Source organism: Mastomys coucha, unplaced genomic scaffold, assembly GCF_008632895.1.
Source record: "Mastomys coucha isolate ucsf_1 unplaced genomic scaffold, UCSF_Mcou_1 pScaffold3, whole genome shotgun sequence".
NCBI lineage: Eukaryota > Metazoa > Chordata > Mammalia > Rodentia > Muridae > Mastomys > Mastomys coucha.
Genome location: NW_022196909.1, coordinates 41,327,197 through 41,354,932, shown reverse-complemented (window position 1 = coordinate 41,354,932; position 27,736 = coordinate 41,327,197). Strand labels below are relative to the sequence as shown.

Sequence of the window (27,736 nt, the reverse complement as noted above, 5' to 3'; positions counted from 1 at the left end):
CTCCTCCGTGAGACGGGTTTCCCTCTGATGACCGGTACCTATGGCCTCAGGCACAGTAGATTTTAGAGACCTACTATGTGGTAGGCAAGGGAAGGCAGTAACTCCAAGTAAGAGGATTACATTGGATTGACATCCAGCTAGATGGCAGAGTGTGCAGACAATAAAAGCAGCTCTAGGAGGACGGGGATGATCCCAACCCCCACCCCCTAGTCCAGAGCCCCCACATCAGCCTTTAAGACTCTCTGAGGAAGTGGCCAAAGATCCGTTTTGTCCCTAAGAAGCTCCATCTGGAGGGAATATGTGGCCCAGACCCTCTACACAGCTGCAGAACTGTGCCCTGGGCAAGCCTGCCTGCCTGAATCATAGCCACATCTCTGACCCAGGGCAGGGTGGCCTGTGCCTTTGTGAGCCTCTTTGGACCATGTTTATCGTTCTTCAGGGTGAGGGGAAAAACTCAAGGGGGCCAAGTCAGGAAGTCATACATTTGCCTGGCCACCATCCCAGACATATGGGAGAATGATCAGCTTGAGGGATTCCGGGCTTTCTGAGAAAGGCTGCATTTTGTGAAGACAAATGACCCTCAAAGGGACCCCACATCTGTTGCTCCAGATGCTGGAGGTACTGGCCAACCTTGCAACCCCCAAAGATGAAGTGTTGGGAGCTGTGCCTACAGTTCTCACTCCTGACGGTGGAAGCTGGTCACTCCTCAGGAACAAGAGCCATCTCTCCCCACCCAAGGGTCCTTACTTCCTCCAAGTGAGTCAGTTTGTCTGAACCTCTCACCTGGCGTAGGCCTGAGAAGGAGTTCAGTACAGGGTATAGGACCCAGGGTCTGGGAAACCTACATCTACAGCTACAGTGCCTAAGCAGGTAGAAGGTGGGGGTGGGGTGTCTCTCCACCATCCTCCTCAACACCTGATCTCTTCACCCTATTCTGCTTCTTTCAGACAAAACGTGATGTCGGCGTGGTTGACCGAAGCCCCATACTCGTGAGCTACCTCTGCTGTCAAAACACCACCTCCTCAGGACATCTTTGTGGCTCCTGCCTGGCCAGGCACTGTCTGTGTAGTTGGAAAGCCTGAGATAAGGCTCATTGGATTGCCTGCTATAGGAAGAGCTATGAAGATGTGTCATACCTGGGACCATCAGCTAGGAGTCATACTACCTGTCCACAGAGCCAGGATGTTTTGTGCTACCTGGGGTGTCCTGCAAAAGGAGACTGAGGCATAGCTCATACCATGAGATGGTTTGCATCTCATGGTCGCTCCAGCCTGGGTCTCAGAGAACATTCACAGGAGCCCGGAAAGAACTAGGAGCTTACTCCATGCTTGGCAATACATCCGTGGAACCACCCACAGGTGAGGCCCAAGTTGATGTCCCCATCCTCTGGAAAAACTGCTAAGACACTTAGGGCGTGCCTCTGGCTAGCCCAAAGTCACAGGGAGATCCCCTAAAGTGAGTCCCGTGCCTTCTCAAGGCCCAGGGTGAGGCTGGGACCTCCCCCACAGGAAGCTGACCCTCCTGCTGCCTGCTGGGACTCATCCCTTCTCTGGAATGTGTCAGACAGCTCCAAGTAAACCCAGTAAGGAGGGCACATCTGCAGGGGACCTCCTCAGAAGTAGAGCAAAAGGGAGACAGGCAGCTCGGGGGTAGTCAGCCAAGTCCTGGGGGGAGGGGGGCTGCTGCAGGGGCTGGTGGAGAAACAAGTAAACCACTGCGCTCTCTCTCTCTCTCTCTCTCTCTCTCTCTCTCTCTCTCTCTCTCTCTCTCTTCCCCCCCTCTCCCTCTCCCTCTTCCTCTCCCTCTCCCTCTTCTTCTCCCCTCTCTCCCCCACCTCTCTCTGTGTTTGTGTGGTGTGTCTCTGTCTATCTCTCTGTGTCTCTGTGTCTCTCTGTGTGTATGTCTGTCTTCTGAGAGCTATGCATCTTTAAACCGTGCAGACCCAGGGTTGTTGAAACTTCACCTCTGTACACAGAGAGGCTCCTTTCAGAGAGAGCCAGCATCCTGTCCCTGTTCCCCAGGGTGCCTGTTACAAAAAGCAAAGAAAAAAAAAATGTTCCCTATAGCACTGTCTTCTTAGTTGGTCTCCTTCCTGTTGATTCCCCAAAGTTGTTGACTGTTGGGTTTCTTGGGCCACAGTCAAGCAATGGACCAAACCGGAGACTTTGTAGGGTGCCAGAGAGGACTAGGTGTACCCAACCTGCAGGAGGGGGCCACAGACCTCAACCTTTTGCCCAGGTTCCAGGCTCTCTGCAGCCATTTGTCTTAGGGTTACTATTGCTGTGATAAAACTCTGCGACCAAAGCTACTTGGAGAGGAAAGGGTTTCACGGCACGGTTGATCATCAAAGGAAGTCAGGACAGGAACTCAAGCAGGGCAGGATCCTGGAGGCAGGAGCTGATGCAGAGGCCATGGAGGGATGCTACTAACTGGCTTGCTCAGCCTGCTTTCTTATAGAACCCAGGACCACCAGACCCACAATGGGCTGGGCCCTCCCCCATTGATCATTAATTACTGAAATGTGCTACAGTTGGATCTCATGGAGGCATCTCCTCAATTGAGGTTCCCTCCTTCCAGATAGCCCCAGCTTGTGTCAAGTTGACACAAAACCAGCCAATACACTTGACCCCTTGTTAATCTGACACGCAGACACATCACTGGTAAGCCAAAACCCTTTCTCCCCGTTCTTTCCCAACAGCACACATTACTATAAACATTGCAAACTTTTAAGGTTTTCATGGTCTTTACAAATTAAAAACAAAGCTTAAAAAAAATGTAGTCCTTTAAAAATTCAAAGTCCTCCTGTAAAATCAAAAATAAATACTTTCTTATTTCTACAGGGAAGAGGACACAGAAAAACCAAACTCCAAAAGGGTACATAACTCGATATCCAGTGTCTCGGATTCACTCACCATTTTCTGGGCTCCTCCAAAGGGCTTGAGTCACTTCTCTGGCTCCACCCTCTGCCGCACACACAGTGTGTCTTGTCGATGTCAGCTGGATCCAGGCCAGGCCGCTGCTGTTCTTGGTGCTCATCCCATGGGACCGGCAGCTCCAAAACAGTGGAGTCTTCTGCTGTAGCCGGGCTCCACTTTCACCAACAGGCTGGGCTCTCTTGGGGATCTCCAGTTCTGCCACCCAGCGACAAGCCTCAGCCACTCTCCAGGACCCCTTCGTGCTTTCAAAACCAGTGCCACCTGGCTGACTCTCACACTACTAAATTCGGCTACCACCATGAGGTAGGACCTCGGCCATTTCTGGAACACAGCCTCTCTGGGGGCTTGCTCTTTGACCCCGAGGAAATAAGAGTCTTCACATCCCTTTGAAATGTCACAAGCCAGGCCTCCACCATTGGCACTTCTCTCAAGATTCTTCTCTTCCAAACTCCTAAGAACAGCTCACTGAGCTCTCAACAGTCGATGGCTTTTCTCGTCCAAAGCTCCGAAGTCCTTCTCCAACCCTCCTCAAAACAACATGGTCGGGTCTGTCACAGCAATGTGCCACTCTTCTGGTACCAATTGTCTTAGTTAGGGTTACTATCGCTATGATGAAATACCATGGCCAAAGAAACTTGGGCGTCAGGGGAAGGGACGGCGGGGGCGGGGGGGAGGCAAATATTTGGCTTACAACTTTCACATTGCTGTCCATCATGGAAGGAAGTCAGGACAGGAACTCACACAGGTCAGGAACCTGGAGGCAGGAGCTGATGCAGAGGCCATGGAGGGATGCTGCTTCCTGGGCCAGGACGAGAAGGCAAACAGGGCAGGAACCTGGGGTCTGGAGCTGATGGGAGAGGCCATGGAGGGGGCTTGCTCTTTGTGGCTTGCTCAGCCTACTTTCTTACAGAACCCAGGACTACCAGTCCAAGGTTAGCACCACCCACAAAGGGTTGCCCCCCACCACCACCACCACCAAGCACTAATTAAGAAATGCTGGATCTTATGGAGGCATTTTCTCAATTGAGATTCCCTCCTTTCACATAGCTCAAGCCTGTGTTCAGTTGACACAAAATCAGCCAGCAGACCATACCCTTGCTTGAACCTCAGAATTATCCCTAGAACCTGCCTCAGGAAAACAAGGATGAAGTACCTACGGGACGTGTAAATCCCCCATGAGGTCTCTCAGAGGATACCCTTCCCACAAGGACCAAGGGTAATGTACTGCTGGATTTCCAGCCTTCCTTGACAGCCCTTCCTCCAGGAATGTGGATGTAGAGCCAGCATCAGGACCACACCCCATCACTTGACATTTCAACCCATTAAAACTAAAGTTAATGAACATTTGCCTTTACCCCTAAGTATAACACACTGTCTAATAGATTCCTCATTGCCCTCACCCACCAGCAGGGACAGCTGAGTCTCCACCAGCAGAGCCCTCAAGTGTCCATCCTGGTGGTATTTTATGTATTCACCAAGAATAGCACCATAGCTGGTACTCAATCACAACCTACCCTGTTAACTCCACATAGAACCCCAGAAGACGTTCACCAGTGCCTTGGCCCGGGACCTGGAGCCACTTATTTCTGTAGGCTGGCCTGTTGTAGGCATTTTGCCAAGTGGAACTCTCAGCATGTGGCTTTTGTGACTGGCTTTGTTCCTTGTGTATAACATCTTCACAGCTGTCCAAGTTGCAGTGTGTCTGTGACAGGAGCCCAGTTCCCTGTGACGTAACGGTACTCTGATCTGCAAACCCTGCAAACACTGCAAAGAGCAGTGGCAACCCCTATAAACTTAGCTCTTGGGAGGTGGAGGCAAGAAGACTGAAAATTCAAGTCATCTTGACTACAAAGGAAGTTGGAGACCAACCTGGGACCCTGTCTCAAAAGAAAATTCTATTTATCCATCAGTCAGTAGCCTAGAGTTGGGTTATTTCCATTAATGACTAAGAGTTTAGTCATTTTTGAGTAATGAGGCAAAGTATTTCTGTCCATATTTTGCAGAGATATTGTTTATTCGCTTTTCCCTAATGCCTGATAGTTTGCATAATTTCCCATAAGCCTTCTGGTCCCTAGGATGTTTTTGGAAACGGACCTATTTCAGTCCTTTGTAATTGTTTCATTGGGTATTTGTCTTTAATTGTTGAGTTATAAGAACTCTTTATATATTCTGAACTTATTTTATATCCTGAGTATATTATATATTCTGAACTTGTATATTCTCAGATTATTTTAATCTGTTTAATTTGCAAATATTTCCTCCTATGTATGACTATGTTTGAAATATTTTTAGTGTTGAACTCTGATAATGCCCATTTCTCAGGGTTTTCTGATTGTAGCTTGTGCTTTTGTGAATCTGAAGTCACAAAAGTGGATGCCTATGGGCTTTTTTTTTGTGAAGCATTTTACAGTGTGTACACGAGTATACATGTGGATGCTCATACGTGTGTGTGCGTGCGTGTGTGTGTGTGTGTGTGTGTGTGTGTGTGTGTGTGTGCTTGTGAAGGTCAGAGGTCAACACCTGGCTGACTAGTGTCACCTTATTTTCTGAGACAGTGTCTCCCACTGATCCTAGGTCTCATTGTTCCGGATAGACTCACGAGTTGGTGAGCTCCAGGGATCTGCCTGTCTCTTCCTCCCTGGCTCCCCGCCTGGCTTTTTATATGGTTAGTAGGAATCCGAACTCAGGCTCTCTGCTCATACAGCAAGTGCAATACGGGCTGAACCATGTCCCCATCTCCAGAGGCTTGAGTCTTTGGACCATCCTGAAGTAGGAAATGGAGTCCCACTACTGTTTCAGCTCCAGATGTAGTCCCGTCTTACCACACTACATTTTCTAGGCCGTGACCATAAAACACCTTTCTATTTCTTTCCTTTAGTTTTTTTTAAATAATGTTTTATGGCTTTGACTGTGTAAGCTAGGTGCTTTTTTTCTCCTTATATTTACTTTCAAGTTTTATTCTTTTTAGTGCCACTATAAGTGGAATTGTTTTCTTGATTTGGCTTTGGCTTGTATATTGTCAGCTATGGAAATACAGATGATTTTACACATTGGCATATATATCCTGCAACCTTGATAAAGTGCTTTATTAAGTCTAACAATTTTATATATTTGTGTAGCCGCCTGTGACCACACATACGAATGGGTTTTTCTGGAATGAGACTCAGGGCCTGAAAAAATTAAGGGTACCGGAAATGCAGGAAGGGGTTTGAAAAAATGAGACTGACACATGGTGTGCTTTCAGTCCCGCCATCATTACTGAATTCTCCTTGTTACAAGCCAACCGTTAGATAAAGCAAAACCCCTCCCCCAAGTCTGTCAGCAACTTGGCTCAATCAGCAGCTTCATCTTCAGTCTCTGGAGGCGGGACTTCCGGTGTAACTGGAACTTGTAGAGAGGCGTGGCTATTAGCAGGAGGTTGGAGAGCGGCGTGGCTATATGTGGCAAGGCGGGGTCTGACATAATCAGCCCTTAGCTGTAGGAGGGTCACATATTTGGGGAATGGTCCATATGCAAAATCATGTCACTTGCAAGTTTAGATAATTTGATCATTCTTATCTGATACATTGTCTTAGCAAAGGGTCGCTATTGCTCTGAATGAAACACCATGACCAAAAACAAGCTGGGTAGAAGAGTTTCCTTTTGCTTTCATTCCCAGATAAAAGGAGCACTGAGGAACGTCAGGCCAGAAATTCAAGCAGGGCAGGAACCTAGAGGCAGGAATTGAAGCAGAGGCTGTGGAGAAGTGTGGAGTACTGGCCTGCTTCTTGTGATAGTATACGATTGATCAGCCCAGGGAGTGGCACTATTAGAAGGTGTGGCTCTGTTAGAGTGGGAGTGGTCTTGTTGGAGTGGGCGTGGCCTTGGAGTGGGCGTGGGCTTTGGAGTGGGTGTGGCCTTTTAGAGTGGGTGTGTCACTGTGGCCATGGGCTTTAAGACCCTCACCCTAGCTGCCTGGAAACCAGTCTTCTCCTAGAGGCCTTCAGATGAAGATGAACTCTCAGCTCCTCCTGCACCATGCCTGCCTGGATGCTGCCATGCTTCTGCCTTGATGATAATGGACTGAACCTCTGAATCTGTAAGCCAGCCCCAATGAAATGTTGTTCTTATAAGAGTTGCTTTGGTCATGACGTCTGTTCGTGGCAGTAAAACCCTGACTAAGACACTTCTCATGGCTTGCTCAGATTGCTTTTTTTAGGGTACCCAGGACCATCCAGAAGCACCACCCACAGTGAGCTCCCATATCAACTACTACTTCAGAAAATGTCCCCTATAGACCTGCCTTCAACCTGATCTTAGGAAGACATTTTCTCAATTGAGGTTCCCTCCTCTCATAAAAATGTAGCCAGCACATATTCCATCTACATTTATTCAGACATGACCTAGGTATGCGTAAAGTAAATGAACATAAAAAAGACATTATACCAGGCAGAGTTCTCCAGAGGACAGAACCAATAGAACACACATCTATTAGAAAGGTGATTGACTAGAGGGGCTTACAGTGACTAGGCTCTGCATAGTCCACACCAGACAGTGAGTCTGAAAGAAGGCAGAGAACCCACAGCTACTCAGTGTATGAAGCTGGAGATCTCAGCATCCCACTCTGGTTCTGAAAGCCTAGAAGATTCCGGAAGGGTCTGCTGGTTCAGCGCTGGAAGAGGCTGGGTTCTGATGGCGAGGAAGGATATTGGCTGCAACAGTGGAACCCAATCTGATGGATACACACTTACAAGCAAGCAGGGACCAAGCCGGCCACCAGCACTGCTTTTTCTCCCCTAAGACTTCTTGATATCCAGAGCCTCTGGCAGAAGGTGCCATCCACTTTGGAAAGGGGTCTTCTCCCCTCCATTAATCCTTCCTAGAAACTGTCACACAGATCCACCCAGAGGCAAGTCTCCTAGTTGGATCCAGATTATAAGGTGACTCTAAAGATGAGCTGTTACAGATGTCCCATGAAAACATTACTTGGAAGACAGAGCAGTTGTCATCCAAAGTAAGACAAGGTCAATAACAGAGGATGGTAGATACGGACCAAAGGGTCAGGTTAGCAAACGGGAATCATGGGGCGGGAGGGGGTGCTCTAGCTACAGCTGTCACCCCATTCATAGCCAAGGGTTATTCAGCTGGCATGGGTGGCTAGGCCAGTGTTCCCTACCTTCCCTACTGTGAGTCCCTCCTGAAGTTTCACACTTAGTCAAAGAGAAAGACCTTCCCCGACAGGAGGTATATTCTTCAGTCTAGGGTATTTAGGTAGTTGTGACCTGGCTAGAAACTCTGGCCAAGACTCCAGACCCAGCCAAGGAAGATGCTTCATATATCAGACTGCTTTTCTAGGGAGGGGGAAGAAGAAGAGGAAGAGGAAGAGGAAGAGAGGGACACACGAGGAAGCAGGGGAATCCTAATCCTACCTAAGATTGCCAAGTTACCTGCCTCGAGCTACCACAAAGACTGTGAGCTCACACAGCCTGGAGGTCTGGAGTGAGATGCAGAGGCGAGTGTGGGGCATCAGGGTAATTCCTTGGAGAACCAGGAGAGTTCATTCCCAGACTCGGAAGGCACCTGCTTCCCTTTAGCTCAGCCTCCATCCTTCGTCTTTGCAGAAGACAGCATCATCCGGTCTCTTCTGGTTTGTTTGGAGAGTCAGTTATGTCAAATGAGGTTTTTGCTGGGGCACACAGGTGAAAGGAGGTCTTGCTAAAGTAGACGCGTGAGAGAATGTTTTCCTGAAGACACAGGTCAAAGGATGTTTTGCTTGAGCAGACATGTGAAGGAATAGTTTCCTGGGGGACAGACACGGGTGAAAGGATGTTTTGCTATAGCAGACACATGAAAAGACCTGTGATGAAAGAGTATAAATATGACCCCACAGACAGTGGGAGATGAGCACTGAGCCTTGGTTTGATTTGTTCCCCGCCTTGCTATTATTCTTCACTAACGACACTCATGTATTGGTTTGCGTTGCATAGCATCATTGAGTTTTGCTTGTGGTAACTCTGCCATTGAGAGAAACTCCCCAAAAAACAGCTTGTAAGGTTCCTGCAGCAGCTTGCCACCCCTTGGCTTCACCTCAGTCCACTTGGCGAGTCTTGCAGTTTCTTCAGGATTGAACTGCCGCTGATGTTTCCTGCCTGGTGTCTGCCTGCCGAGAGGACTGGGCTCTAGCTGCTGGTTCATGTGTGGTGTCTGCCTGCTGAGAGGACTGGATGAAGCTGCTGATTTGTATTTGGTGTTTGCTATGGGACTGAACAGCTTGCCCCCCCCCAAAGAACTATTGACAAACAGGTCCACTTCTCCCATATCCTAATAGCTTTTCTCTTCCACTACCTCTGGTAGGTGGTGGGCTAGAGAAGAGGTTGAACTCTTATTATAGTATGTTAAAAAAAAAAAAGTGTATGGATACACTGCCTGATTCTGACCCTTCTGCCAACCCTTTTCTACTCTTGAAGATATTACGAGGTCCTGGGCACATCAAAACCAAGGAAACCCTCATCTTTTTTTTTTTTTTTTTAATTCTTACAATAGACATTTATTTAAAGTGAGGCATATATAGAGCAAATAATTCTTAAATTGTGATTCGGGTTGAAATAACTTTGTAAAAATATGGTGAGACCAAGCACACCCACTCATCTTAACTACAAGATCACTTCTTTATCCATTCTCCTCTCCCCTTTCTTCCCAGAACAACCTCTTTCAGATGGGGTTCAAGGTAGAATTTGTCCTACTCCTATTTTGTCCACTGATCCTTAGGCAAGATCTGAGGCCTCCTAGTCAGGTCCAGGGCTCTCTTAATTCAAAGCATACTGTCATTATAAAGATCCTCAGGAAGCCTTATGGCTTCTTTTACATCTTCAGTTTCATGTATTGTATCATCTCGCATTAACCCCAGTTTATTGAATCCTGCAGCATTATAAGACCACTTTTGAAAACCATCCAGCCACTTGCTTGATGGTCCAACAGCAAGTCTGCCCGCCATTTTGACCTAAGAATGGAAGAACTCATCTTGATAAGAAGTGGAGTCAGCTCATTCAGGACAAAGAGAGCATTACCGTTCCTCTGGACCTGATATGACTGCAAGTTCTCTGAGATCATGAATGGAAGCAGAGGTCAGGGAGTGGGATCATGGAAAGGGACGGTCTCCTGTCCCTTCGGGGACAGAGAGGAAGAAGTGATAAACCAAAAGCCTTGGGCAGCAACAGGACACAGGGAGACCTGGAAACATTCTCCCCGTGCCTCAGAAGGGGATGCAGCCCATTGACTGGTCTTTTGCCCATGTTCAGGTTTTGCTCTGATAAACAGCATGGTGTATGAGTGTTCTTTAAGCTGCACAAGGGGACAAGGAAGACCCATGTACTGGCTGGTTTTGTGTGTCAACTTGACACAAGCTGGAATTATCACAGAGAAAGGAGCCTCCCTTGAGGAAATGCCTTTGTGAGATACAGTGGTAAGGCATTTTCTCAATTAGTGATCAAGGGTGGGAGGGCCCATTGTGGGTGGTGCCATCCCTGGGCTGGTAGTCCTGAGTTCTATAAGAAAGCAAGCTGAGCAAGCCAGGGGAAGCAAGTCAGTAAGTAACATCCCTCCATGGTCTCTTCATCAGCTCCTGCCTCAGAGTCCCTGCCCTGTGTGAGTTCCAGTCCTGACTTCCTTTGGTGATGAACAGCAATGTGGAAGCGTAAACTGAATAAACCTTTCCTCCCCAACTTGCTTCTTGGTCATGATGTTTTGTGCAGGAATGTCCTGTGTCATTCTACTTGTAGGACTAAGACAGGGTTTGATATTGGACTTTCAACTACAGAAACATAACATGTAAACCCTTCTCTTAGCTCTTAGATTTACTGGTTAACTTCTATGTACAAGAAAGACATTATCCAAAAATATGCATGGCTATCTGAAAAATATACAACCTCTTCGGTCGGAGGGAGAATTTGCATTTGAACTCCAGTGAGGTACCACTGAGCAAAATGATTAACAGTAAACTGATCGTCAGCTCGAGGTGCTGGCAGGACATGAGACAGGCAGTCTCTAGTGTTGCTGGCAGGGCTAAGGGTATCACCAAGGTAGAGGTGCCTGTGGGATCTCGTGGAACTGGACATCTAGCCTGCTGCGACTGATGGCTCACACGGGCACAATGCTGGGAGAACGCAGGCTCATTCCAAATGCTCATGGTAGCACTGTTCAGAAAATCTCCAAGCCAGGACAGTCGCAACACACACCAATAAGCAAGGGTGCCAATTGTGATATGCACATGCGGTGGGCCACCCTGGGGCTCTGAAGGAAGGAGAGTGTGAGGAAGAAGGAGTCCTGTGTCATTCTACTTGTGGGACTTTCTGGAATGAGCACAGCCTGGTCCGGCAGGCGAGGAGAGTATCAATACATCCACAGAGCTGAACTTCCATTGTTGAGGTTTCATCATTTACTGTCTATTGTGCCAGCTACTATTGTCTACTAAGTGCCAGCCCCCAAGACCCGGAGTCTACATGTAGCCCCTGGGACCCTGTCCTCAAGTTAATTCTGATTGGTGAATTAAGATGTCGACAGCCAATAGCCGCGCAGAAGAGATGTAGGTGGGGTTGAGGTTTTGCAGGCTCGAAGAAAGAGGAGCATGAGAGGGAGCGAGAAGTGCGCCATGAGGGAAAAAGAATGGACAGGAGAGAGAAGGAGAGATGCCATGGGCTAAGGACCAGGAGAACATGGCCCAGAGGGCTGCCCAACTGGGTTCAGAGCAGCCTACAGCATGAGTTCTCTCTCAAGGATCCACATGGTAGAAGGAGAGAAGCAACCGCTCTAAGTTGTCCTCTGGGGTGGTTTGAAAAAGAATGGCCCTCCATAAACTCGTAGGTCTGAACGCTTGGTCACCAGGGAGTGACACTGTTAGGAGGTGTGGCTTTATTAGGTGTGGTACTATTAGGACTAGGTGTGGCTTTGTTGGAGAAAATATGTCAATGGGAGTGGGGTTTGAGGTTTTGGATGCTCAGTTACGCCCAATTGCGCTCTCTCTCTCTCTCTCTCTCTCTCTCTCTCTCTCTCTCTCTTCCTGTTGACTGCTGATCTGGATATAGAACTCTCGGATCCCTCTCCAGCACCATGTCTGCCTGCGTGCCACCATGCTTCCCACCATGACAATAATGGACTAAACCTCTGATCCTGTAAACTAGCCCAATTAGATGTTTTCCTTTATAGAGAGTTGCCTTTATCATGATGTCTCTTCACAGCAATAGAAACCCCGACTAAGACATCCTCTGACCTTCACAGGGCTCTGTGGGAACATGCATGAGTGCGTGCTTCTGTAAGTGTGAACACACACACACACACACACACACACACACCCCACACCACATCAAAGGACAATAAAAAAATCACTCTTTTTTTTTTTAAAGAACACAGATATCCACAGTTCATTCCTGGAATCCAGTTCCTCTTTTTTAGGAATTTCTATCAATTGCTCAAGATATAAATATTTATTCAGTCTTTGGAAGTCATGTAAACATCCAAAGTTGTGAGATCTCATGCTTGCTGAAGCACCGTGGGCTGTGGAAGGCTTGGGGGATGGAGGAGGTGTTTCCAAACAGCCAGGGCTGGTGTGGGAGTCAAGTTGGAGAACTTCATCCTCTGCCTCCCAGATAAGGGACCTTCCAGGGCCACATCACCAAGTGTGCAAGGTCTTAACGGGGGCGAGGACTTACTTACATAAAGGGGCACAGCCTCCCAACCCGCCTTGAGCACATAGCACATGCTTAGGGAACACGGGTATGGAGCCAGGCAAAAAGGGGCTGGAGGACCCTGTTTATCCTCTTCCCCATCCATACTTGGGAGCGACATCAGGCTGGACTTCCCTCTACCGAGCCTGGGAGGAGGTCATATGATCTGAATCTGACTCATGAGTCCTTCCCAGATGCTTGACATGCTTGTTCACGTGCGTGCGCGCGCGCGCGCACACACACACACACACACACATACACACACACACACACACACACACACACACACACACACCTCTGTGTTCTCATAACTGGAGCCTCTAGTGTGAGTAAGGTTGTGTCTGGGTGGAGGAAGGGTTCCTCCTTTCAATCAGCAGGAAGAGGGGAGACTTCACCTTTGTACTTATACACGCAAACTCAGGGAGCTCTGCATATCCAATGAACAGCCTGAAGTGTTCAGCCATATGAAGGAAACACACGAGAAAAATCACAGCTCATGTTAGGCAACACATCTCAGAAACATCATTAAAGGCACTACTGCTAAGAGTCAGATTTCAGCCACACTGAGAACTTTGCCCATCTTTGTCTCCAGATGAGAAAAAGACGAAACATACAGCCATGCTCCAAGAATGAGCAACCCAAACTTTTTAAGTGAGCAGTATAAAAAGACATATTGCCAAAGAATGAATAGAGATGGCACCTAAGTGTGTGAATGACTCAAAGTCATTGATTCTTACAGAATTATGAAACACAAATTCTTACAAATTCAAGAACACGCACTAGTGGCTGGAGAGATGGCTCAGCAGTTAAGAGTCCTTGCTCTTGCAGAGAACCCAGGTTCAAGTCCCAGGACCCACTTGATGGCTCACAACCAGAATAGCTCCAGTTCTAAGGAATCGGCTTCTTCTGACCTTCTTGTGACGTGTGATACACAGACACACATGCAGGTAGAACATTCACGTGCATAAAACAAATTAATAATAATAACAAAACACACAATAAGGTCAGCAAAACAATTCAGCAGATAAAAGCACTTGCCAGCAACTCCACAATTGAGACCCACATGATAGAATCAGCCCCTAAAAGTGTCCTCTGTCCATGTATACACTGTGGCAAGTGTATATCCACATAAACACACACACACACACACACACACACACACACACACACACACATAAGTAAATGAATGAATGAATGAATAATAAATAAATAATAAGTACAACATTTGAATATCTAAAATTACAATGTAAAGGTCATTAGAAAGATCAAGTTATAAGGCTAGAATTATGGACCAGCAGTTAAGAGCACCCACTGCTCTTCCAGAGGTCCTGAGTTTAATCCCAGTAACCACATGGTGGCTCACAACCATCTGTAATGAGATCCGATGCCCTCTTCTGGTGTGTCTGAAGACAGCTACAGTGTACTCATATACATAAAATAAATAAAAATAAAAATAAAAGGATCAAGTTATAATGGCTAATACTGTCACCTTGAGCTGATCTAGAATCACCTAGGTGACAAGCCTTTGTGCCTGACACTGAAGGATTAGCTAGATCCAGTTAACCGAGGTAGGAGGACCTACCTTAACTGTGGGGAGCACCATTGCTTGGGCTGGGATCCTAGACTGAATATAAAAAGGAGCAGGTGAGATGCATACTGGCATGAATCCTTCTCTGCTTCCTGACTGCAGACATGATGTGACCAGCTGTCTCAAACTTCTGCTGCCACGCCTTCACTGCCACACCTTCGCTGCCACACCTTTGCTGCCACACGTTTGCTGCCACACCTTCCCTGCCATGGTGGACTGGACTCTTGAACTGGGAACCAAAAATAAAACCTTCCTTCCAATGTCAGGATATTTATTCTTGGCAACAAGAAAAGTAAAATGTGAGTTTGCGCCTTTAATCCCAGCACTTGGGAGGCAGAGGCAGGCAGATTTCTGAGTTCGAGGCCAGCCTGGTCTGACCTGGCCTACAGGTCATGTTATTCGGGGGAACGAGGAGGGTCACAACCTGTGAATAAAGAATGGGCGAGAGAGAGACGACAGGACTCAAGGAAGCATTGCTTGTCAAGAGCCTTTTACTTAGTGCAGCCGAGCATATTTAAAGCAAAAATCTTGGAGGGGAGGGGGAGAGGAAGGAGGGAGATGGAGGGTTACAAACTCTTCTGGGGTTGAGCTCCGGTGTGACAGGTGAGGAGGGGGTGGATGACAGGTGGAGAGGGGGTGGATTTCCGTGAATGTTCTTTTCCCAGGGCCAAGCCGGATCCTTGTGATTGTCAGGCAGGATGTTAATCTCAGGGTTCACATCCTTGTGATTATCAGGCAGGATGTTAATCTCCGGGTTCTCAATTAGCTGGGGCAGGATATTTATCTCAGGGCTCTCATGGTTCCCAACACTGGTCTACAGAGTGTGTTGCAGGACAGCGAGGACTACACAGAAAAACCCTGTCTCAAAAAAAAATGTGAGTTTGACTGGTACTGTAATAAACCTGACAGACTACGGAACTGACTTGCAAGAGGAATATGGAAGAGTTCAGAAATTTGAGCTAGGAAAGCTCAGGCCCACAGTGACACACCTGCTCCAACAAGGCCACACCCACTCCAACAAGGCCACACCCACTCCAACGAGGCCACACCCACTCCAACGAGGCCACACCCACTCCAACAAGGCCACACCTTCTAATAGCGCCACTCCCTGGGTCGAGCATATACAAACCATCCCAGCTAGTAATCAGCAACCACAGAGTGAATGCTATATTATCTTGACATTCTCTTCTTCAAAGACATCAGTTCATTACTCCTAAGTTTAGCCTCACCCAAGTTCTCAGGACGTGGACAGAACGCATTGCTACAGTATCATGACATGAATGGCCCTTAACCCATTTCTTGATAAGCCTTCCTGATGCTGCCATCCTTTAATTCAGTTCCTCACATGGTGATGACCCCAACCTTAAAGTTATTTTTGTTATTACTTCAAAACTGTAGTTTTGCTACAATTCTGAATTATAATGTAAATAGCTGTATTTTCTGATGGTCTTAAGGCAACCCCTATGAAAGGGTCATTTTCCCTCCAACGAGGTTGAGACCCACAAGGTCCAAGGTCGGGAACTGTTGGTGCAGGACACAGTTACGAGATTATCCTAAGTCTAATAAGGGACTATAGCATTTTAAAAAAAAAATTACATTTATTTATTTATTTATTTTGTGGATGAGACTAGTGCGTGTTATTGCATGCATGTAACGGCCGGAAGAAAATCTGCAAGACTCAGTATTATAACTTTGAGGTGTGAATTCACTCCTTCCACCATGTGGGTACTGGGAATCACACTTTAGGTTGTCAGACTTAGTAGCAAGCTCCTTTTTTCACTGAGCCATCCTGCCGGTCCTAGAACTTTGTACTTTTAGACAGTGCTGGAATTGTTAAAGATTATGGGACCTTTTGAGATTGGACTGAATTCATTTGGGTCGTGAGATGATCATGAACTTTTGGGGACAAGAAAAGGAAGGCTATGATTTAAAAGTGACCTGGCTGAGCGCTGGAGAGATGACTCAGTGGTTAAGAGCACTGACTGCTCTTCCACAGGTCCTGAGTTCAATTCCCAGCAACCACATAGTGGCTCAGAACCATCTGTCATGGGATCTGATGACCTCTTCTAGTGTGTCTGAAGACAACTACAGTATACTCAGATATATAAAATAAATAAATAAATAAAATCTTTTTAAAAAGTGACCTGTCTGGGTATCAAATTGGCAACAGGTAAAGTTGGGATGGTCCATATTATCAATCTGACAGGGTCTAGAATCACACAGGTGACAAGCCTCCAGACATGCTTGGGAAGGACTGTGTAGGTCAGGTTAACCAAGGCAGGAGGACACATCTTAACTGTAGGCAGCATCCTTTAATGGGTTAGGGTCCCAGAATACACAAAGAGGCAAAAAGAGGCTGTGAATCCACCTGTTCCCTCTGCTCCCTGACTGTGCACATGATGTGACCGGCTGCCTCAAAGTCTGCCATGCTTTCCCTGCCCTGATGGACTGTACCCTACACTGTGCGCCAAAAATAACCCCTTCCTTCTTCGCTGTTGTTTTGGCATGGCGTTCTTTTTCACAGAAGCACACGTAGCTAACACAGGTGCTGACAAGAATACAGAGCCCTGGAAGAACCCACGTGGTTGGTGAGAATTGTTTCCTTTCTAGAAACAGCCTGCTTCATCTAAAGCTGGGCACATGCCTGCCTGGCGACCCAGCCCAGCTCAGCCCCAGGTTTTGACCCTAGAGGGATACAGATACACACACATGCACACACACACACACACACACACACACACACACACACAGAGCCATATACACAAGTGATTCCATAGCATGACCTCCGTCACTCAATTAGGAAAAGAGCCACCCTTAGAGGTTCCACAAGCAGCTGACTGAGACAGATGCAGATATTTACATCCATCTACTGGACTGAAGTCGGGGACCCCTGTGGTTGAATTAGGGAAAGGCTGAAAGAAGCTGAGGAGGAGAGCGACCCTATAGAAAGACCAGCAGTCTCAACTAACCTGGGCACCCAAGATCTCTCAGACACTGAGCCACCAACCAGGCAGCATACACGAGCTGGTCCAAGGCCATCAGCACATACAACAGAGGACTGCCTGGTCTGTCCTCAATGGGAGAAGATGCGCCTAACCCTTGAGAGACTTGAGGCCCCAGGGAGTGGAGTGGAGTGAAGGTGGAGGTGGGAACATCCTCTTGAAGACAGGGGAGAGGAGGAAGGGAATGAGGAAATGTGGAAGGGCAGACCAGGAGGGGGGCAATGACTGAACTGTAAAAAGATAAAATAAAAGTAATTAAAGGGGGGGGCACCATTGACTCTGTCCAGCATGTGATAGAACAGTGAAGAAGAGTGAGTGGTGGATTCCATGGGATCATGACAAAGCACAGGTACCATGCCAAGCATGAAAGCTAAAGCATGATGCTTAGGAGGATGCAGTCACAGAGAAGGAGCCAGGAGATTTAGGGTTTCCAGGGCTAGGTGGCTGTGCCTAACCATAACAGGGCAGTGTGAGAGGCTCCTGGGATTGAGGAAGCTTTTGTGTGCCCGGTTGCTATGGTGGGAACCACACAGCTTGATGCGTTTATTGACTCTGTAGAAGTTTAAAAATAATTTTAAACACAATTTTTTAAAAAAAGGAACCCCACTTTAAAACCGTCCAGATGTTTCTCCTTGAAGCACGGAAAGAGTGCCCATCTGCGGGGAAAGGAGGGAGTTTGAGCCTGCGTGTGCCAGCCCAACACAGATTGAACTCACTCTTACACCTAAGGGCTAGTGACAATGTCCAGCAAAGGTTAGGAAAGACCTTGAAGGTTGGCCCCAGCAAGGATCTCAGGAGAAGCTCCACCCTGCAGGGGTGAGCATGTGGATGGGGGCCTCGCTGTGTCTCCTGGGCACTGGGCGGTCCCTTCTATGCCTACAGCCTTTGAAACAATCTAAGCCTTCAATGAGGTCTAAGGACACGGTATATTTGGATGACAACACAGGGCAGCATCTGGGCTTCTGAAGATGTAAGTCCTGACTTTAGAGCTGACACAACTTGGGCTCAGTCCTCAGAAGCCCCAAGTATAAGCTCTGGTACATCTGAGTCCGGGTATGGCCCATAGAGCCTTTGATCTCTACAGAAAGCCAGACGTCTCTGCCACAGAAAGCCAGGGTTGGGGCCTGGGTGTAGCTCTAGATGACATCTGTCACTGCTCAGGCTAGAAGGACTGAGGGGGTTTCAGATCTGTGTTGGGTGATCTTTTGAGAATCTGATGGAGAAACACACACACACACACACACACACACACACACAGAGACAGCCATATTCATGAGTGCTTTTGTAGCATCACCACCATCTATGGAGACAAAAAGAGAATATGGTGAAGTGAAGCAAATGAGATGAGGAACAGAGAGAGTTAATTAGGACTAAGTCCTAAGAGCAAAGCGAAGAAGCAGGCAGACCCTTCACAGGGCTGAAAAAGAGGAAACATGGGCCCTCATGAGCCAAAGGTCATAGTCTGCCTTCTGGGAGCTCGGTCCTGGTTTCCTTTTTGTTGCTGTGGTAAATTACTGTGACCAAAACAACTCATGGAGAAGTTATTTGGTTTATACTTCCAGGTTGAAAACTATCACTGGGGAAAATGAAGGCAGGAATTTAAGGCAGGAACCTCTGAGCAACACTGTCCGACGGCTAGTTCGCTGGCTCACTCGCAGGCTCACAGTTAGCTAACTTTTGTTTTTGTACACTCTAAGACTACCCACTGAGGTGATAGTATTACCAACAGTGAGCTGGACATCCCTACATCAATTACCAGAAATGACAGTGTCCCCATAGATATACCCACAGGTCAATCTGACTTAGGCAATTCTTCAGTTGAGACTTAAGATGACCCTAAGCTGTGTCTATCTGAAGTGTACAGTCATGAGGGAGCTGATTGTCAGCTAGCTAACCAGAGGACCGTCGGCATGAAGGTAGAGGGCTCTTGGAGTCAATGGATGTGACGAGGGCTTCCCCTAGTGACCAGCTCGAGTGTCCTGTCCACTGAAGGAGGAGCAAAGGAAGACCCATACACATTGCAAAGGCAGCGCAGGCCCTGGCCCGCCTCTTATCAGTGGCCTATGAGTCCGGAACACTTTGTCCTACGAAACTCGCCTGGTCACAATGACAATCCTGTCCTAATGGGTAAGGGGAACCTAAGTAGATCTTCCAGCTACCCTCCCCCAGGGACTTAGAAACCACTGACCGTGAGATCACAGACCTGGGCCTTCCTCATTAGCTCCCCACTGACCTGGCTGCTGCTAAATGTGTCTACTGTTGTTTGTGAGAACAACCGCCTGGTTGGCTGCTCAGGGGCACTTCTCCTGCCCAGTCTTAGCTCTTTACTTGGCTATAGATGTCTGATGAATGGCTAGAGTGGGCAGGAGGTCTGGCATCCTGTCCGGGTGGTAGGAACAAGTGGGAACACCGGTAACCTGTTCTTGGTCCCTTGGAATGGTCTCTGCTCATCTCTGAGTAGAACACTCGGATCACAGAGAAACACCTTGTCTTAAGACTCCAGTTCAAATGAGCTCGCTCCAGATATGCCTCGTCTTTTCTTGCCTTTCAAGGATAATCCCAAAAGAGGGATCCCCTGGAAAGAGGGAAAGGGGTCAATTAAATCCCCTGGAGATTTCTACCAACTCTCCCTGCAAAGCAAGAAGATAAGACAATTCCCCTTCACCACTCTCTCCCCAGTTGTCTCCTCTGAATCTGTAGTCAGTCATTCCCCAGGGGCAGCGATGCTGGCTTATGGGCAAAGGGATTTCCGTATCCTCTCATGACAGAATGAAGCCTCCCTTCACCTCAACGTCGCTCTCTCTCAATGATGCTTTTTTTAGGCCTGAACCTCTGACCTCGAATCTGAGAATGCTACATTGGGATTATGTGACTTTTTTTTTTCAGAGTCTCAGAGTTTCAGAAGAGTCTGCCTTGAGTTTCAGAAGAGACTCTGAAAGACTTGAACTCCTGCACAATGCATGAGCTGGTGAGACCACGAGGCTCATAGTGATCGTCTGAGTGGATTTTGTGTTATGGGATGGACAAGAGCTTGAATCCAGGCTGTCCCCCAAAGGCTCGTGTGTTAAAGCCTTAGTCCCTAATGCAGCCATGTTCAGAGATGGGGTTTTAGGGGAGTGGGTAGCAAGGGCTCCGATATGACCTGTGGATTAGTCAATTAATGTGCCCAGAATTTAATAGCCTACTGGGAGATCATGGAGACGAAAGAGACTGAGTCTAGTTGAAGAGAGGGCCTTTAAGATCCAGTCCCTGGGAACTGTATCTTATCTCTGGTCCTTTTTTCCTCCAAGTCCCGACTGGAAAACTCCCTAGCCTTGCCTCTCAGGCCTTGTTGACTTCCCAGGAGACCACAGGGAGCCGTTCCCAAACAATCCTGCCACAGAATCCTCCTCAGAGACGGCTCCCACGCGGGCTTGTGGTTTGGCGGTGAGAGGGCTGCTGGAGGGGATGCTCTGGGGATGGGAGCAGGCAGCACTCAATTGCATCTCTTGGATGTCAAGCCATCTGGTGGGATGGTTCGCCAACCCATGAGTCAGGAGGGAGAGGGGGAACCCGTGACTCAGACATACCAGATGTAGGCCCAATCCACCCTATATATCAGGCACCCCCCCCCAAGCTTACACAGTAATATTTCTTTTCAAAACATTTGGGAGTCCGTTGCTAAGCACAGCCATCACTTAAAACGTGTGTAAGCCTACTATCTGAGAACATTAAAAACAAGTATCACACAAGCTAAGAGCTCCCTGCATCACGCCCCATTGCTACCTTTTGCTGAGGGCTGTGCTCCCAGGGACTCCTCTATCTCCCTGCTATGCCCGGAGCATACAGAGCCTTCTCACAATCACAGCCTGCCGAGCTCCTTACAGCATTCCTCTTGCAGGGTCCCTTTATCAGAAATCACCATTCCATAGATACCTACTGCGACTCCATACACTCCTCCCTGTGGGCCCAAGTAATAAACCTCATCTAGACCCCCTAATAGCATCCATGCAGAAGTACCACGCGAATCACTCCAGTCTCTGATGTCTCAATGTGCCCTCATCTTCTAGCACCTAACGCCCACAGGGGAGCCATCCTGCAGGGCTGGTGTTCCTGCGCATCCTTGGCCTTCCCTAGATCCTTGCTCATGCTCAGGGATCCACCTCAGATCTGCTGTCTCCCTTTACTTGGGCATGTCCTCTCTGAAGGCACCACCACCTTCTGAAAATAGGGGTTAGGGAACGGAGGGGCATGCAGGACCACTCTCTCATTGCTGGATCAGTTCTCTCCAGGAACATGGTCCCTTAGGCCCAGCAGAGTTGGGGGAACTGAGGCTCTCTCCCCAGGCCAGGAAGAGCAAGCTCAGCTGAGATGTAGGGGACATTAGTTCCACGGACAGGGAGCGGGGCTTGAGCTGTACCTCACGCAGAGTGTAGAGACAGGAAAAATCACAGAGACATGAGAAGGAAATAGCCTTTTACCTGCGAGTCTAGTTGAAGCCTCTTCCCAGCTGGGACAAGAATTCTTGTACAATTAACAATTGCTTAAGGTCTTTTCCCTTCCCAGTTAAAAACCTGCGACTTTTGATGAATCTCACCAGAAACTCCATTTGTGGGGCTAAGAACACATACTAAACCTCTGCAGCTCCTCTGTGGCTCCTGGTTTTAACGTCTCAGACGAATTGCATTCAAGATACCTCCAGAGTCTTTTGGTAGTCTCACTCACTGAGAGAGAGAGACAGAGACAGAGACAGAGAGAGACAGAGACAGAGAGAGACAGAGAGAGACAGAGACAGAGACAGACAGAGACAGACAGAGACAGACAGAGACAGAGAGAGACAGAGATAGAGAGAGACAGAGACAGAGAGAGACAGAGACAGACAGAGACAGACAGAGACAGACAGAGACAGACAGAGACAGAGACAGACAGAGACAGACAGAGACAGAGACAGACAGAGACAGACAGAGACAGACAGAGACAGAGAGTTCTTAGAAATCTTTTGAGATATAACTGGAGAGTGAGAGCAGCCAAAACAGTATGCATTCCTAATGCGAAGACAATTTATTGCCACCATTCCTTGAAGAACGTGTACCCACACTTGGTGTGTCTTGATTTTTCAGAACCAAGGTCTGAGTTCCTGTGTATGCTTTGTTGTTTTCTGGTTGGTCACTTTTTATTAATGCCTTTAATAGAATCTCTGTGCTGGTTAGCATCTATTGCTGACTTGACAGGATCTAGAACCACCTGGGGAAAGGGTACCTGGGCATGCTGGTGGGACATCATCTGGATTGTGTTAACTGAGTAGGACGACCCACCCTCTCTGGGACCCTGGACTGAACAAGTAAAGACAGGAGAGCCAGCAGCAGCATGCATGCAATGCTCATTGCTACTGACTGATGTGGCCAGCTGCTTCAAGAGCCTACTGCCATGATGTTCCTACTCCGATGGACTATGCTTTGAACTATGAGCGGAAACAAGCCCTCTCTCCCTTAAGTTGTGTTTGCCAGACTGCTTTATCACAGTAGCTGGGGGGAAAAACAAACTAAGACAGTCTCCAACTCTGCTTTATGTTGGCTGACCCCGAAATTCCTTTCTACATCACAGCCATGAATCCTGGTCAGGTCTGAGTCAAGATCCCTAAAAGATTAAGGGGACTCCTCTGGCTGCTAAGTGAGACAGTAGGTAGCTGTGTCTATGTCCCCTCCCCTTTGACTTTCCTACAGAAGGATTCTCTTCTCCTGTTATGTCTCTTCCCAGAGTTTCCAGGAAGTTAGTTTCCAACAACCAAGACAGCCCCAAGCTGTCCCTTCTATCACCAGAGAATTGTCATAGCTGCTCCTGGAACCTGGAGCCTGAAGCCTCCGGGTCCCTTTTCTCTCTCCCTAAAGTCTCCCTCACTCCCACCTCACTCTTGGCAGACCTATCTCATCTATAAGTAATCAAATGATACGAACCTCTCTCATATGCTAGCAGGAGTACAGGGGAAATCAGCTACATGATCCACTGGCTTCTGATATTTAAGGTTGGTTCCTTCTCAAGCTTGTGGGTGATTCCAGTGGCCAGAAAACAGAGACCAAGAGCTAGTCCCAACCTGAGATATAGCAGCACTGTGCCCTGGGATTTCTTCTGTCTCCACTAAAGAGCCAAGTTACACCTTGAAAACACACAAATAAAAACTAGCTCAGTAGACTTCTATGACTATTTACTATAAATCAAATGGTCATGAGACACCATAAGGGGGTCTGGGCTGGTATCTTGCCAATGTCATAGGCAGACATTAGCTTCTTGTACTAAGGTTCACAAAGCTAAGGGGCCCTCTTTTAACAGGGAAAGACCCACATATATCCTACAGATAAGCACATCCCAACCAAATTTTTCAAAGCTAAAGACAAACATGTTCAATGATGGTGGAAAAATGGCAAAACCAGGCATGGGGGCACATACCTGTAATCCCAAGACTTGGGAGGTAGAGGTAGGTTCAGGAATTCAATAACATCCTTGGCTGTATAGGGAGATTGAACAACCAATGATGGGGTGCCTAGGACATGAGCAGCACACAGTGTGGCTACACATGACACATGACACACATCTCACGTGGTGGCTCCATCATGATGAGGCTTATTCAAACATCTGACAAGGTAAGTGCTCATTCTAGGCAGACCATGAGGGGTAAATGTGAATATCAGAGACCCAGTAAAACCACTGGATGTTTTAAAGGGCTGTATAATCAACATCAAAATAGCGACAGTAACACAACGTTTAAACATGTTCAGTTAATAATAATAAAGACAGAAATGAGCAAACACAGACTTTCAAAACAGAAAACATAAAGATAGCAAAATAATGAGCTTGAATTCAGGCATACTGAAACCACATTAAATGTAATTGTTCTAAGTTGTTTTGTTTTTTTTTTTAATTGTTACATTTTTAAAATGACCCACCTATATGCTGTCTGCAAGAAACTAACTTCAAGCCTAGCGGTGGTGGCGCACGCCTTTAATCCCAGCACTTGGGAGGCAGAGGCAGGCGGATTTCTGAGTTCGAGGCCAGCCTGGTCTACAGAGTGAGTTCCAGGACAGCCAGGGCTACACAGAGAAACCCTGTCTCAAAAAATCAAAAAAAAAAAAAAAAAAAAAAAAAAAAAAAAAAAAAAAAAAAAAAAAAAAAAAGGGAAACTAACTTCAAAGGCATCAGTAGAGATATATAGAAAGGATGGAAGGAGATGCTATACAAACATGAACAAAATAGTTAAGTGTGACCAAATTAATATAGAAACAGAACTCATAGGAAATGGTGAGAAGTAAAGGGGGAAATTACATGATGTTAAATGGATCTATTAACTACAAAGGCTGGCCAAAGAGCACATGCAACTAAAACAGCTTCCCAAGCCAACCCAAATCCATGAAGTCAGAGCTGAGAAGAGACACAAATGCATCCGAATTCTAGCTGGGAACTTTATCTTTTGTAACAAATAGAAGCCTGAAAGGATCCAAGACAGCTGAGCTTCCCCTTCAGCCAGTCAGATCTAACCAGCATTTGTAGATCATATCACCCACCTTTGGTGTGGTACATAACCCCAAGTGTGCATAGAAATAAGCAATGCTCAAGGTCAATGTAAAGTCACAATCACTTTAAATGAGTTGAATCCTACAGAGTGTACTAGACCAACAGAGACGAGATGAACATCTCGAAATGCACACAATTTTGAGGTAATGTATTTCTAAATAACCCACAATGACAAAGCCTCAAGAGAGTACGAAAGTATTATTTAATTTGACTAAAACGAAAAAGAAACTATAAAATCTATAATATGCAGTGACGGGGAGGCAAACCTATAGTGCTGTTTATGTTTGAGAGAGAGAGAGAGAGAGAGATCTCAAAAGAATAATTCAAACTACCACCTCAAAAAGCTATTCTGAAAGAGAGAAATAATCTAAAGCAAGTAAGAAGAGAGAAAGACAATAAAAAGATCAACAACCCATGAACTTAAATGTGACAGACATTTGATGGAAGCCAGAGCTAGCTGAGATGGTTAAAATAATAAATATCAGCAAAGCTAACCAAAACATAGAAGAAAAAAAAAAGCTGCCAATTTCCAGAACAAGACAAGACAGAAAAATTATAGGCCTGGTTTACAATAGAGAAAAAAAAACACAATCCTATGAACAGACCTTACACAGACTTAACAACTAAAGTTGCCCATTCCTCAAAAACTGAAAACCACCAAATCATAGCAGAGAGCAGTCTGGACAAGTTTGTATCTCACAAAGAAAGGGAAGGAAAACCTTCCCAAAAAAGTATATCCAGAAATATCTTGGTAGGTCTAACTGGTAAATTCCACCAAATGTTAAAGAGGAAATTACACCTGGTATGGCTGCCATCTTCCAGGAAATAGAAAGGACATTCCCAAGTGACCCTGTGAGGCCATAGCCACTTGACACTTAAACCTGTAAGAACAGCACAGAAGAAAGCAGATGGCACAGCAGCATCCCTGTGAACACTTAAACCTGTAAGAACAGCACAGAAGAAAGCAGACGGCACAGCAACATCCCAGCATCCCCGTGAACCAGGAGATACAATACAGATACAATGTAATCAAGAGAAGCACAGCAGAATAGAAAAACCGAGTGATCAAAGCCCACATTTGAGTTTCCTAGAATTCCAGCACCCCTCAATGGATGGGAGGTAGATAAGCAACAATATGTCCACACACCAGCAGAGTTCTCTGACCCAGAGCTTAAAGAGCTGAGTGGAAAAGGCCCAGTCCAAAATTCTGTTGAGATTATCTTGAAATAAAATCAGAGACGGGGAGATCCATTGTTGCAAAGTCTGAGAGTGTAGAACAAGGAATTTCGGGGGAGGGATGGGGGGACCGTGGGGATAGCATTTCTGATCATGACTGCAGCTGCTCAGCTGTAAACTGGTGGCCTACATAGTCATATAACCTGGGCAACCTGAGCAAGATGTGGGTCACTTTGTTAGCAAGATCAGTCTCTGGATTCAGACCTGTTTTTTTACTTTGATGTTTACTTTACAATCTCGTTGGGGGTTCTTAGGGAAGAGTCCCTAAGAATGTCATGCTTTCCACTGCAAGTTCTTTGTGAAGTTTTAAATGATTTCAAAAGTTAAAAAAAAAAGAAGAAGATAGAAGAAAAGAGGCAAATGTTACAAATGTTCTGCAAATGAAGGTGTACCGACACAGGAAGGTTCATGATATAGTACTGGACACCATTAGCGGTCAGAGACCTGACATTAAAATGGTTGGACGCCACTGTACACCCACAGGGACGGCTAAAGGGAACTTGCAAGAGCAGTGTCTGCAGAGAGAGGGGAGGAACAGAAACGCGTTTCACTGGGAGAGCGGGGAAACAGTGCGAGCACCTTTAGACACCGAGGACTGGTAGGAAATGAAGCGTAAGCTTGCTTATGATGTGCTATTCCACTGTATTGCATTTACTCTCTAGAAAGACAAAAGACATCTTTCCAAAGTCAGGAGTGGGTGACTCACAGCAGCTTGAATTACGATACACCCCAAAATGGAACCAGCCAATTCCCAGGCTTGAAGTGCCATTCCTGCGTGGGCAAACCCACAGATTGGGATGCATTTGGATGCAGGTAACACATTACACAGAATTCAGCGGGACAAGCATTACTCCATTTACATAAAGTTAGCATACAACAAAGTGAATCTACAGTTTCAAACAAGCCAGTGATTTGGGGTCAGCTGTACGAGGGCTCTGGGGCAGTGGTTGTGTACTCTACCACATCTAACGCAAACTCAGAAAACTCCCCCCTCCCAAACCGTACTCCCTAACAGGTGCCTCTACTAGTGTGAAGAGGGTTTTTGTTTTTTCATGACAGGATCTTGCGATGTTGTAACCGGCTGTCCTGGAACTCACTCTGTGGACCAGGCTGGCCTTCATAGAGGTCCTCCTGCCTCCATCTCCGAAGAGGTGGCATTCAAGACATATGCCACTCTGCCCAGCTGGTGAAGTGGTTTTTAAAGATGCTCCACAGTCTGAATAGGCCTAGTCATGCTAAGAGGACCATGGCTGTCACCCACCACCACCCCACCATATGAGCAACTTGGATGCAACTCCCTATCTGCCTTCCCCCTCTTTTTTTTCTTTTCTTCTTTCTTTCTTTTCTTTTTTTTGTTTGTTTTTTTGTTTGTTTGTTTGTTTGTGTTTTTTTTTTTCAAGGCAGAGTTTCTCTGTGTAGCCCTGGCTGTCTTGGAACTTACTCTGTAGACCAGGCTGACCTTGAACTCAGAAATCCGCCTGCCTCTGCCTCCCAAGTGCAGGGATTAAAGGCGTGCGCCACCACTGCCTGGCTGCCTTTCCCCTTTTGCTCACCACAGGAGACAGACCCTGTGCAGAAGGCAGCCCAGGAATGATAAGAGGTCTGTGGAGCTTCTAAAGGCATCCAAACTTTCAAGGTGATTCCCTGGAAGCAGTGTTGGCCAAAGACTACTGCCTCTCCTTACTGTGGCTCTCACCCGACCCCCCCCCCCCCCCCCCCCCCCCCCGCCGG

At 47.0% G+C, this 27,736-nt stretch overlaps 1 pseudogene; it reads right to left on the bottom strand.

The window, feature by feature from the left end:
• Positions 1 to 9,576: 9,576 nt before the first annotated feature.
• LOC116075251 lies at positions 9,577 to 9,909 on the bottom strand (annotated as a pseudogene).
• Positions 9,910 to 27,736: the final 17,827 nt, after the last annotated feature.